We start from the raw sequence: 12,370 nt of genomic DNA, 5'->3' as shown, positions 1-12,370 counted from the left end.
GGGCTGATGGATATGTTTTGTTGGTTTGTTATTGCACTATTATTTGTTTTTATTAATGCCCATGAAATAGAGCTCAAAGGGAGAAAATTGCTATGTATAAGCTAAAAATGCACAAATAAAAATTAAAAAATTTGAACTTTTGGGCACATAATTTTAGGAGTATAGAAACAGAGCACACTATTGGCAAGGGAGAGTTCTAAAGAGTCGGGTTAGTCATATCGACATAACAGCAATAATTTAGAACCCAAAGTATTCTGATTGCTTTACTCTACTTCCTATTTAGTTTTAGAAATTATGTTCTCTGCAAAGTACTCTCTACTGTACACACACACACACACACATACACACACACACCACACACACACACACACACACACAAGCATACACGGACAGAAACACACATACACACAGAAACACACACAAATGCACACACATACACACACACACACACACACACACACACACACACACATGCTCTGTAAAATACCTCTTGACAAGCCTCTCTCAGTATCCGATGTGACCTCCTGATTTAGACTGTGATGTCCATGACCATAAGGACTCAAGTCCACTATCATAGACCTGACCAGGTATATTCCCCCGGTACACCCTAAACCAGCAAGTCTCTCCCACTGTCAAATTTATACATCACTTTAACTTACCATTTTACTGGTGATGAGTTATATTTATGAACTCAAAATGAAAATGGGCCCACCTTTTTACACCATGCAGACCTAGCCCTTAGGCCTAGCTGAGGACCAGACCGAATACCATCCTGCTCACACCTACTCTCCCCTCCTCTCTTTACATTCACCTTTAAATTAAGCACACAAGTCATATATACACATATCTATTATTGCAACTCCATATATGGGGGTCTTCATTTAGTACCCCAGCCTCAATTCCCCATTACTGTTGTCTGCCAAGTAGGTTATAAGTGATTCAACCAAGGCATTTGAGGAAATCTGAATTTTTGCTAAACTCCAAGGGACCAGAAAATAGTAAATTAGAAAGTAAGATGCTGGATTGATCCAGATCTTAGGACTATCATCCATAGCAGGCGTTATCCCTTAAAAGCTTTCAGCAGGTAAAAAGCAGTACATTTGGCTTGACTGAATCACTAATACCATGAACAATCATGAACATATGCATTTCGAAGATGTTTTGTATTTTCTGCCAACCCAAAGAAACCTTCTTAAAAGGGTTTGAGAACAGGGTCAGAGAGAGCAGTGGCCCATGGAAATTTAGCTCATGTTTGCTCACGTATATGACCAAGAAAATGCATTGCATATCAATTATGAATCTCATTATTAAGAAATTTTAGGCTGTCAAAACCTTAAAAGCCATATTTTCCCCATAACACAGAGAAGCATTTTCATTCACCTTTCTTATAAAGGGCTCCATTAGAATAAAAAGGAAACGCTGAGTGGCAATTCTAAAGAGAACTGGTGGACACTTTCATTTTCCTGTATGACTTTCCTTAAAGCTTCTACTATATAGTCTATTCATGTTGCTATGTAAGTTGTCATCAGAGAACAGACACACCTGGAGAGTGGACTTCCTGGGGCAACAGCAATATAAAGAAAGAAATGCTTCCAACCTTAGCTTTTATTGCTATAAGCTTCCAGGTAAATTAGTTGCTTGCTGTACTAATTCATTACTCAGTCTAAGCATTTTTGACAGGAACGAGAACCCCAACAGTAAGTTTGTATTTGTAAAATGCCCACACCTTCCCCCCACACACACACCAGACTCATGGTTTAAATGCTGGATTCCCATCAAGTAGAGTCTGTGGAAACTTTCTGAGTTAGGTCCTAGCGGGAGGAAGTGTGCCCTTGGTGGTTCCTTGGGTGGGATCTGCTTCCTGTCTCACTTTCTATTCCTGCCCTCCCTGATGGGAATTGTGATGCTATGCCATGGAATTTCTCACCTATGAGCCAAAATAAATTCTTTCTCCTCTGTTTTTATCTGTCACAGTGATGATAAATTAACTAATGGACCATCTAAGGTAGATGGGCTCTCCTTGGGTGGTGATTTGAGCTTATTTCACTCATACTATTATCTTGAGCTTACATATATGGAAAACCTATGGGGCTTTTTCAACTCATCTTCACTACACATGGTTACATTGCTAATGTTTAAACTTAAATGCCTGCAAGATTCAGGTAGCACATGTAAATGCCCAAAGCAGAGAGATGAAGTTAGATCATGGGGAAGGAGGAGGTAAACATCTCCTCCTGAGAAATCAGTTGCATCTAACTTCTACTCACTCGTCTTCACAAGCCATGAGGTTCCAGTGGTGACCATTGTTGTTGACAAGCAAGGAATGAAAATATATTTTTGTCCATTTGTGACAGCTCCCAATTTATAATATTAACTAAAAAAAAAGAAAAGAAGAAAAAACATTGAAATACAGAGTCAAATGTCATGCTTACTGGGAAATTTCAAAGGACTGTCAATTGAGTCCATCTTTGCTAGATCAACTGACTTTCTATGCAAATGTGGTATTTAATGTTATATATCAGTTCAACTAGATCCCACTACCCCTATTTTCTGTCAAATACATCAGGACGGTGGTGTGAAACATGTTTAACATGAAATTAGCTATTAAATCAGTTGACTTCAAATAAGCAGATTGTCCTCCATTAACGAGGATAGACTTTATTGAGTCAGTTAGAAGATCTTGGTAAAAAGATATTGGTGTCTTAGGAACAACAACAACAACAAAGATTTCCTGAGATTTCAAATTGCAATATAAATCCACCTCAGCATAACCTAAAGAATTTGTCTTTGTATTTCCACAATCTTTGGAGCCAAATTCTGAAAATAAGTAAATTTAAATAGAAGGATGACAGATGATAGATAGATAAATAGATAGATAGATAGATAGATAGATAGATAGATAGATAGATAGATAGATAGATGATAGACAGACAGATAATAGACAGAAAAACAGACAGATAGATAGATAGATAGATAAATAGATGATAGACAGACAGATAATAGACAGAAAAACAGATAGATAGATAGATAGATAGATAGATAGATAGATAGATAGATGATGGACAGATAGATAATAGACAGAAAAACAGACAGACAGACAGACAGACAGACAGACAGACAGGTAGATAGATAGATAGATAAATAGATAGATAGATAGATAGATAGATAGATAGATAGATAGATAGATAGATAGATAGATAGATAGATGAAAGATAGATTGCAACAAGAGATGGAAGAGGGAGGAGGCCTCTTTCTAGTTCTGATTCACGGGAGAACTCTGTCCAGATACATCAGGATTACCAATACAATCCCACTGTCTGGTTGATTTTCCAGGTTAACTGCATAAGACTTACATTTAGCCACTCAATTTATATAGCTTTAGCTCCACAACCCCAGTTATCTATGATCTGAATTCCATAGAACAACATGTAGTGGATACTTTTGATCACACATTTGCACTCGGCTTTCTCCTTTCAAAGATTAAAATTGGTTCCAAACTAAAGATCCTGAAATATCATTTTTATTCTATTATGTCTTTCATTCTCATCTGGTCTCTCGAAGTTAAGAATATAAAAGACATCCTGTTTTTCCCCCTTCCTGGTTTATATGTGCTCCAACATGGCATGCTGCTTTATTCAGCTGTTGCTCTCTGTTAAGCCTTTAACTCTTATTTTATGAAAGGAAATCCAGAGGTTTCCCTATTTTTCCCTCTTCTACCTCCTTCACCTACTTTTATCTTCATATATGGTATAAATCTTTACAGGCCAGAGTTCTTTTCGGAAGTAACAAAGAAAGGAAAATGATAATTATCAATATTTTTAAAAGATTTATAATCAATTATACATGAATATTTCTATCAGTAGCAATTGATAACAGCAACTAATGTGTAGTCAGTTTTATTGTATTAGAAATTGTCCTAAACTCTTTACATGTTTATTTTAATCTTCAAAACACCTTTATTTTTCTTTATGAGGTATTGTTATCTCTCCAAATTTTGTATACTAAATTGAGGTACAGAAAGGTTTGGAAACTTGTTCAAATTTAATGAGTGGTTTCAGTATCATAGACAATCTTTTAAAATTTATTTTTGACAATTTAATACATTACCTTCTCTTATCCCTCTCCCACGTTCCCTTACAACCATCTTCTTCAAAACTCATCCCCTTCTTCCTGCCCACAGGTGGCTAGTGTGTGTTTGTGTGTGTGTGTGTGTGTGTGTGTGTGTGTGTGTGTGTGTGTGTGTGTGTGCATATATGTGTGTATTTCTCTTTCTGTCTCTGTGAATATGCACTGTTATGTGTGTATTTTGTATTTGTCTGTTTGTGTATGTGTCTGTATGTGTATGTGTCTGTGTGTGTCTGTGTATCTCTGTGTGTATTTGTCTCTCTGTCTGTGTAAATATGTGCTATGTGTGTATGTGTCTGTGGGTATATGTGTACCTGTATGGTTATGTAAGCAGATACACAATCTTAACAACTATGTCTGTATGTGCATTGGAGTGTGTGTGTCTGTATATGCACATTCTCCCTTAACAGACAGTCTCAAATACTTAGTACTTAGTTATATCACTATCTAAGAGATGTCATATACATTCAAGGAACTTTAGGCACTTCTGTCTATCTGTCCCATAAAGACTGTAAATCCATCTGGTGAGTAAAAGAAGAAAAAACACCTGTGAATACTAAATCTATGTACATAACCTTTTGTGTCCAAAATCCTCAGTCCAGAGCCTATTCATGGGTCCCATAGACTAGAAAGGGAAGCTAACAAGGAGAGCTGAGTTCCATGAAAGAGGAGGAAATCTATCCTAGTATGCACATAATCTGTGGGCCGTAAACTCCTGGGACCATCTCCCGAACCCCAGGGCTGTCAAAATGAAATGCATTCAGTATATTCTATTGCATGGCAAATGAAAGCCACTCAGCATATGACTGTATCCCTGATGAGCCAACTCTACAACAGAAGTTAGAATCTGAGGAGGAAATGGGTAACATATCCTTCCTGAGACTTTCTATCAATGATCTCATTTGGAACTTCTTTTGGACAGAAGTAGCACTACAGTAGAAAAAAAGAATCTAACTAGAAAGCTGTTTTGATGGAACTATATAGTAAGACTTACGTTTAGTCATCCAATTTATTCTATCTTTAGCTTTTGAAATATGATGTGGTTGGGATTTTCAGCCCATTCAAAAATAAATAAACAAATCTGAAGAACAAATCTCCATATATTATGATAAAGTATATACCATAAGTAAAACAGTAGATTTAGAGAACACCAGTAGAAAAGTACATAATGGTCCTAAACAAAAGCTGTATTAATTCAGATTTTTTTTTAGACATGTTAGGAAAAGAAGAGTTTCTGTGTACCAGACAAAATAAAATAACATCTAAAAAGTTAGGAGTAATTCTTGTGGTTAGAAGTGTGAGAAAAAAAACCAGCTCTAGCAATGTTAATAGGAAACCAAGCTTCCATAGATATTTTTAATAAAATCACATCACTGATGACTAACCCCCAAGCCTGCCCTTATCATTAGTTTTAAAGGTCAAATACTGTGGTTTTCCTAAGCTGCTCAAACCATGAAATATATATTTGAAGAGTTAAATTCAAGCTTTATAGACGGTATCAAGAACACAAGTTCCATGCTTCATTATTCAGTGCAGCTCATTAGTTTAAATACCATTTTTCTTTTGTTGAATTCTGGGCTTTCTGATTACTTACTTGCCTCCATATCAATTATTTCCTTTAATGCTCAGAATCTGTGTTGTTCAAGAGGCCCACCAGGAAGAGTTTACCCCTATCTTTTCATTAGTTGATAGGAAAAAAAGGAAATATATCTAAAAAGAGAGTCAAAACACAACTTTCCCAGACAATGAAACTATTTCGTTCTCCCAGACATTTTTTTCTCAATCTAACCATTTTTCATAGCTGTAACAAAATACCTGAGGCTAGATAATACCCACAGAAGTTTTTACCTATTGGTTCTAGAGGTTCAAAGACATGGTACTACCTCCTCACAGATATAGTAAGAGCTCCAAGGTAGGTTGCTTCAGAATAGTGTGGTATGAGCGTGTGTGACAACATCACAGAGCAAGAAAAGAAACTAGAGAGAAATGTGGAGATATTTCTCATTATTCTATAACAGCCTAAACTCATGAGAATTAAGTGGGATCCCAGAGAACTACATGAATTCCTTTTTAAGATGACACCCTCACAAACTAATTACTGTGCACTGTGTGTCTGTTATAGTCTAGACAGACTTCTGTTTTCATCACCATGTATTTTCATCAAAATGTTAACTCCTGTGCTTAGAAGTTAGCAAGGAAGGACTGAATCACTGCAATATGCTCACCTAAGAGGGAGTCTGAAACTGAGTTGAAATAAAATGTGTATCCTTGCCTCCTTTGTCTCTCAAGAATTATGGTGATGGGTGAGGGCTCTTCATGAAGTCAAACTGCTTTAGACTTCTAGGTTCTTGCTATGATAACTGTTATTACATATTTTATGTGATACTCTCCCATGTGTTATGATAAAAGTTTGAATCTATGACCTAAGGATGATAGTAACTAAGAAACAAAAAGGAAATATGTTACGGCCTGTAATGTTAACCTCTAGACTATCTGTAAATTTCACCGAAGACGCTAGCTATCTAAATCACACTCATGAATTAAATTGGCTGTGATTTTATATTCCAACGCTCTTTCCTGGGTCAATCTATGGCATATTTAGAGCATATTCAAATGGACAAATACCTCGAAGTACCATGGGAGATAGCTACCACATATTTCAATATGAAATTAACATCACAAATGACTTTCTTTTTGCCTACTACCACCTCTTTCTCAATATCATATCAATTCCTCATGATAAATGTAAATTCATTTTAATTACTATAAATAACCTATCACAATTGAGGTCTAAACATAAAAAGAAAAGTTAGAGGTAGTGGTGTGTAGATATTGTGGAATGTCTCAAAGTTGAATGGAAAATATGTCAAATGTGATATTTAATACTTCCAGAGAATTGCTAGTGGGCGATAAGCTGTTGATGAAGAAATTTCACCTTAACTTTGCATACATTAATAGGTTTTGAACAAAAGAAGCAGAATTCAAATGTCTAGCTTGAATTTAAAATGCCACATCATTTAAGCTTCCTACTGGAAGCCATCTCTGATTCTTGCAAACCACCAAGCTCCTCATATTATTTGGAACCTGAAATATTGGATGTATATTTGTCCTTTGGGCTTTGTCCTTCTACCTTTTTAGATCTTGGGACTAGAAGTACTTCTCTGCCACTTAGAAGGAATGAAAAGAAAGAATAGTGTGAATTTAAGTGATGAAATTGAAGCAACTTAATAGTATAATTTCTTGAAAACTAAGACTTATGCTTTCATTGGGAGTGGAGGCTGGAAGAACGGGTCCCACCATTTTCTTTCCCTCTTTGTGACATCTCTACTTCAGTGGAGTGCCCCTGCATTACCCAACACCAGTGCCAACAAAGGGCTCTAGGGTTTGATTTTATTCTCATCTGAGATGCTGTGAGTAAAAATAAAAACACAACCATTCATCCCTTGAAAAATAGCCATTCACCTTAACTAACTTGATCATTATCCCTGATAGCCTGGCAGTCACTGAATATAGCAAATTTAAGCTGAACATAAAAAGATACAGCAATGCTGGCTCACCAGTTCACCAATATTTTTAAATTAATGCAAATGCCTATGTAATCTTGCAGCACACTCAAAGGTATATAGATAAGTGGAATGGACTTCCCAAATAGACTTATTCCTAAGAGCTGCTTATATTGAGTTGATCATTTTGCTTCCATTTGCTAGGGGTATTTTGTTTTAATTTCTAGCAGTCACAAAACAGCTTTGGTGAAAACACAGTATATAAATATTGTTCTTATTAGTTGGAACACAGCTATTGAACTCAGTGTTTTTCACTTACATGAATGCCACCTGTGAAGGAAATGACTGTTTTATGAGATATAATTTTTAATATCATGTATGGAATTCAGGAGGAAGTGTGGCAACATAAATAAATGTGAATTATAAAAGCAAAAAAATGCTCAAAAACCCTCATAAGAAAACAGGAGATGAAACATGGGAAATTTTGGTTTTAAGTGATAAGAAAGTTTATGTGTTGGTTAGATTTTGTCAACTTTATACAAGCTAGAGTCAGCTGAAAAGAGAGAAATTCAACTGAAACAATGTCCCCATATGATTGGCCTGTAGGCAAGTCTGTGGATAATTTTCTTGATTAATAACTGGTGTGGAAAGTCCTAGGTAGTCCTGGGCTGCATAAGTAAACAAAATGAGCAAGACAGAGGGAACAAGCCAGTAAGCAGTCTTTCTCTTCCTGCTCTAGTCCCTGCTTCAGGTGCCTGCCCATAGTTCCTACCCTGATGTCCCTTCATGAAGGGTTGTAAAATATAAGGTGAAATAAGCCTTTTCCCCAAGTTTCCTTAGGCCATGGTGTTTTATAACAGCAATAGAAGCCCAAGATGTTTAGTATGTTGGTCAGTAATTTAAATCAATATAAAATGATCAATACAAATAATGATTACTAGACCATTGGTATTATGCATTTCTTCACTTTTCAGTCGTGAACTTATAATTGTACAGAATCAAAAAATTATGTAATTAGATAGTTATAATCTTACAAAAAGGTTAGTTTTAAGAGACATGAAAAGACAATGTTATATTTACATTATTATAATAAACACAGCATAAGTGCCACACAGAACTTTTGAGCCTTTTGATTTTACTAAGCTGCAATTTCTTCTTCCTTTAACTGGAGAAACATTAATTTCCATACTTTTTTCCTTCCATGATATTAATCCTAATAGAATAATAGGTGTATGTGAAGTTTATGTAGTACTTATGTGACAAACACTCTTTTAAGATGCTTTATATGCACTGATTTATACAATAGTCCTCTAATAAGCCTCTGAGGAATGCATTACATTATGTATCAAATACTACCTGTAAGCCATTGAATACTATATATTAACATAAACAAGTTATTGGATTATGGAAACATGGCAGATCATGTTTGAATTCTAGGAACACACTGGAGGACTTTATTTTTTTTTACTCTGGGTAAAAGATAGAGAAACCCCTGCATCAAGGCTGTGTAAGATGTCCCACCATAGGTAATGGGCTCCAAAAAGCAAACTCATGCACTAGGGATCGATCCTGATCCTACTGCGGGGGTGGGGTTGGCCTTACACAGACCAAGCTACACCTGCCTCAGTTGAAATTGCCAGGCTTTACTGACTCCCTATGAGAGGCCTTACCTTTTTGGAGGAGGGAACGGGGGATGGGTTGGGAGGGAAGGCTAGGGGGGAGCAGGAGAGACGAGAGGGGGATCTGAGGTTGGTATGTAAAATGAATAAAAATGTTCTTAATAAAGAAAAAAACAGATTGAGGATCACTCCACAGTTCTAAACAGAGAAAGAGCATGTGCTGACTTGCATTTTAAAGGTGTTTTTAAGCTATTGTGTTAAGAATGCCCAATTGATGGACAAAGAACAGGAGCTAGATGATGGGAACCAGCAGCAGCATAGTCGCCATAGAGATGAGAATGCCTGGCTTCTAGATGTATTTAAGCACTGGATGCATGGGTTTTTGGATGGCTTATATATGGTATAAAATAGGGAAAAGTCAAGGGAAATTCAGAGATTTTTGGACTCAAGTGCCTGAAGAATGGAATTTCTATTTCCTAAGTAAGATGTAGAATATTGTGACTGTAGCAGAGTTGGCGGGAAATTGAGGAGATCACGTTCACCAATTGTTTCCTAATGTTTCAGCGCTTCTCTGTCAGGCACAACAGCTTCCTTTGGATGGTTTGGAGCGTGAATGTGTTACTAACACATCACCTCATAGTCACCAGGAGAGCTAGCAGCACTTCCCCCATCCCACTCTTCTTTCTGACTCACTGGTCTGCCCTCACTCCTCACTCCAGCTCGACTGCACTCACTGAGAATGCAAAAGCCATGATTATTCACTTGGGAAGAGAAATCCTACATGGAAAATTCTTATTCAAGGTTGGCTTCAACATATACTGTATAGTAAAATGTGACAAACAAAAGGGGGAAAGCCATTCCCATTATTTTGCATGGTCTATGCTTATTCTTTTTTAAGGTAGGGTCTCACTGTATAGTTCTGACTGGCCTGAAACTCACTATGTAGAGCATAATGCCCTCCAACTCATAGAAATCCCTACCTATACCTCCCAAGGGTTGGATTAATGGTGTACACATACACACACACATATATTTGTGTATGAGAATTTCATACAATGTATGTTGAGCAAATTCCCATCTTCCCTCAACTCTTTCCAGATCAATGGACCCTTTCCTATCCAACCTTGTATCCTCTCTTTTTGTTTTGTCACACATCAAGTCAAATTTATCATACCTATATATTCTCAGGTGTGTGGCTTTCCACTGGAGAATGGTAGACTTGTCATAAGATAACTCTCTCTCTCTCTCTCTCTCTCTCTCTCTCTCTCTCTCTCTCTCTCTCTCTCTCCAGCTATCAGTTGCCAGTAGTTGCTTAGCTAGGAATAGGACTCATGCCCACCTACCTCCTCTATGTTGATATTCATTCTGCATTAGGTTAAACAGGTTTCCACACATGCTGTCACAACCACTGTGTTCATATGTACAGCTACCTCACTGTGTCCATAAGGCATTGATTCCTTGTAGTCTATCAAAAACTACTGGGGTCTTGCCCTAATAATTTTCTCCCAGAGTCCAGAAAAGATGTGTACTAGTGGCTGGGATTCTAATCTTAAGCATATCGAATGAATTCTACACATACCATGCTCTAATTCTAAACACACCATGCTCTTTCAGTCCATTCATTTTATTGTTCTAAGTCAGTTCTCCTTCTCTCTTGCCTGATGGGGGAATGTCTTTTTGTATGCTGTGAAAATATGTTGCTCTGATTGGTTGATAAATAAAGCTGTTTGGCCAATGGCGAGGCAGAGTAGGGTTAAGCAGAACATTCTAGCTAGAGAGGAGGAAGGAGAAAAGCAGAACAGAGGAGATGCTGCCAGTCGCCACCATGAGAAGCAAGATGTAAAGATACTGGTAAGCCACGAGCCATGTGGCAAAGTATAGATTTATAGAAATGGGTTAATTTAAGATGTAAGATCTAGCTAGTGAGAAGCCTGAGCCAATAGGCCAAACAGTTTATAATTAATATAAGCCTCTGTGTGTTCATTTGGGTCTGAGTGGCTGCAGGACTGTGAGGACATGGGATCCAGGTGGGCACAGGAATACTTTCAGTTACATTTGCCTAACTTATCACATGTCTGACAGGAGACTCCTTGCAATCCTGAGAAAAGTTTCAAAACCCTCAATGTCATAGCACATTCCTAGAATAGACAATAAGGAGCAGAGCCATTACCATAGTAACACAAAGTTCCAAGGTCTCAGGACAGAAGGAGGGGGTGCAGTGCCCAGTGCCACAAACTCTGGGACATAGCATTTATCAGCAGACTTAGCAAGCTAAGAGTTGGCAGGCTTTTCTTAGAGTGTCTTGTGTTAGTAGCCTTGGTGAGACACCTGTGACTCTGACCTTGGCATAACTGTAAAGTTTTAAACTTATGATCTATATACAAAGGCCTTTAGTCTATTTGAACTTGCTTTGAGGTAAAAATGAGCTAAATATGTACAGTTTGTGTTAGACTGAGGAGAGATTATTATTTTCTGTGTTAGTCTGAACAAAAGGAACAAGGCAGGCTTTAAGCCTCTACAATCTCATGGGAATGCTGTGAAGCATATCCTAATATATTTTTTATATATCAAAATTATACAGTTAAAAAAAGTCATCTTCCTGATCACCCACAGATATATGTACCCATAAGACTGAGATGTAATCATGAGATTACATATATACATTTTATGTAAATGCATGGTAATGGGAAGGTATCATAGCTGTTATTGCACAAGAAGTTTACAAGAAACAGCCAATTCATTTAAAAGGCAGTAACTCCAATGTGCCTTGAGTGATGGCTTAGTCATCTACCAGAACCCTTGGTTCTAATAGGTTGACCTTTTGAACTAGTAGTCATGTGCTGTATACTCCCAGGGCCTTTTGCTACCAGCAGCTCTCAATAATAGTCATCTACCACTTATGGCTGCTACACTCTTTCTACACTATCTTCCTCAATGATCTCTGACTCTTGGAAATAGGATTGTGATATAGATGTTTCTTTAGGGCTGAGCATTCCACAGTCTCTATTCTTTATGCCTTGATAAACTGTGGGTCTATGTGTTAATCACTATCTTACTGTAAATAGAAGCTTTTCTGATAAAAGTTGACAGATGCATTAATCTCTGGGTATAATGATAGGAGGA

The sequence above is a fragment of the Peromyscus eremicus genome, chromosome 10 (genome assembly GCF_949786415.1).
Source record: "Peromyscus eremicus chromosome 10, PerEre_H2_v1, whole genome shotgun sequence".
Classification (NCBI taxonomy): Eukaryota; Metazoa; Chordata; class Mammalia; order Rodentia; family Cricetidae; genus Peromyscus; species Peromyscus eremicus.
Note: the sequence above shows the minus strand (reverse complement) of the source record.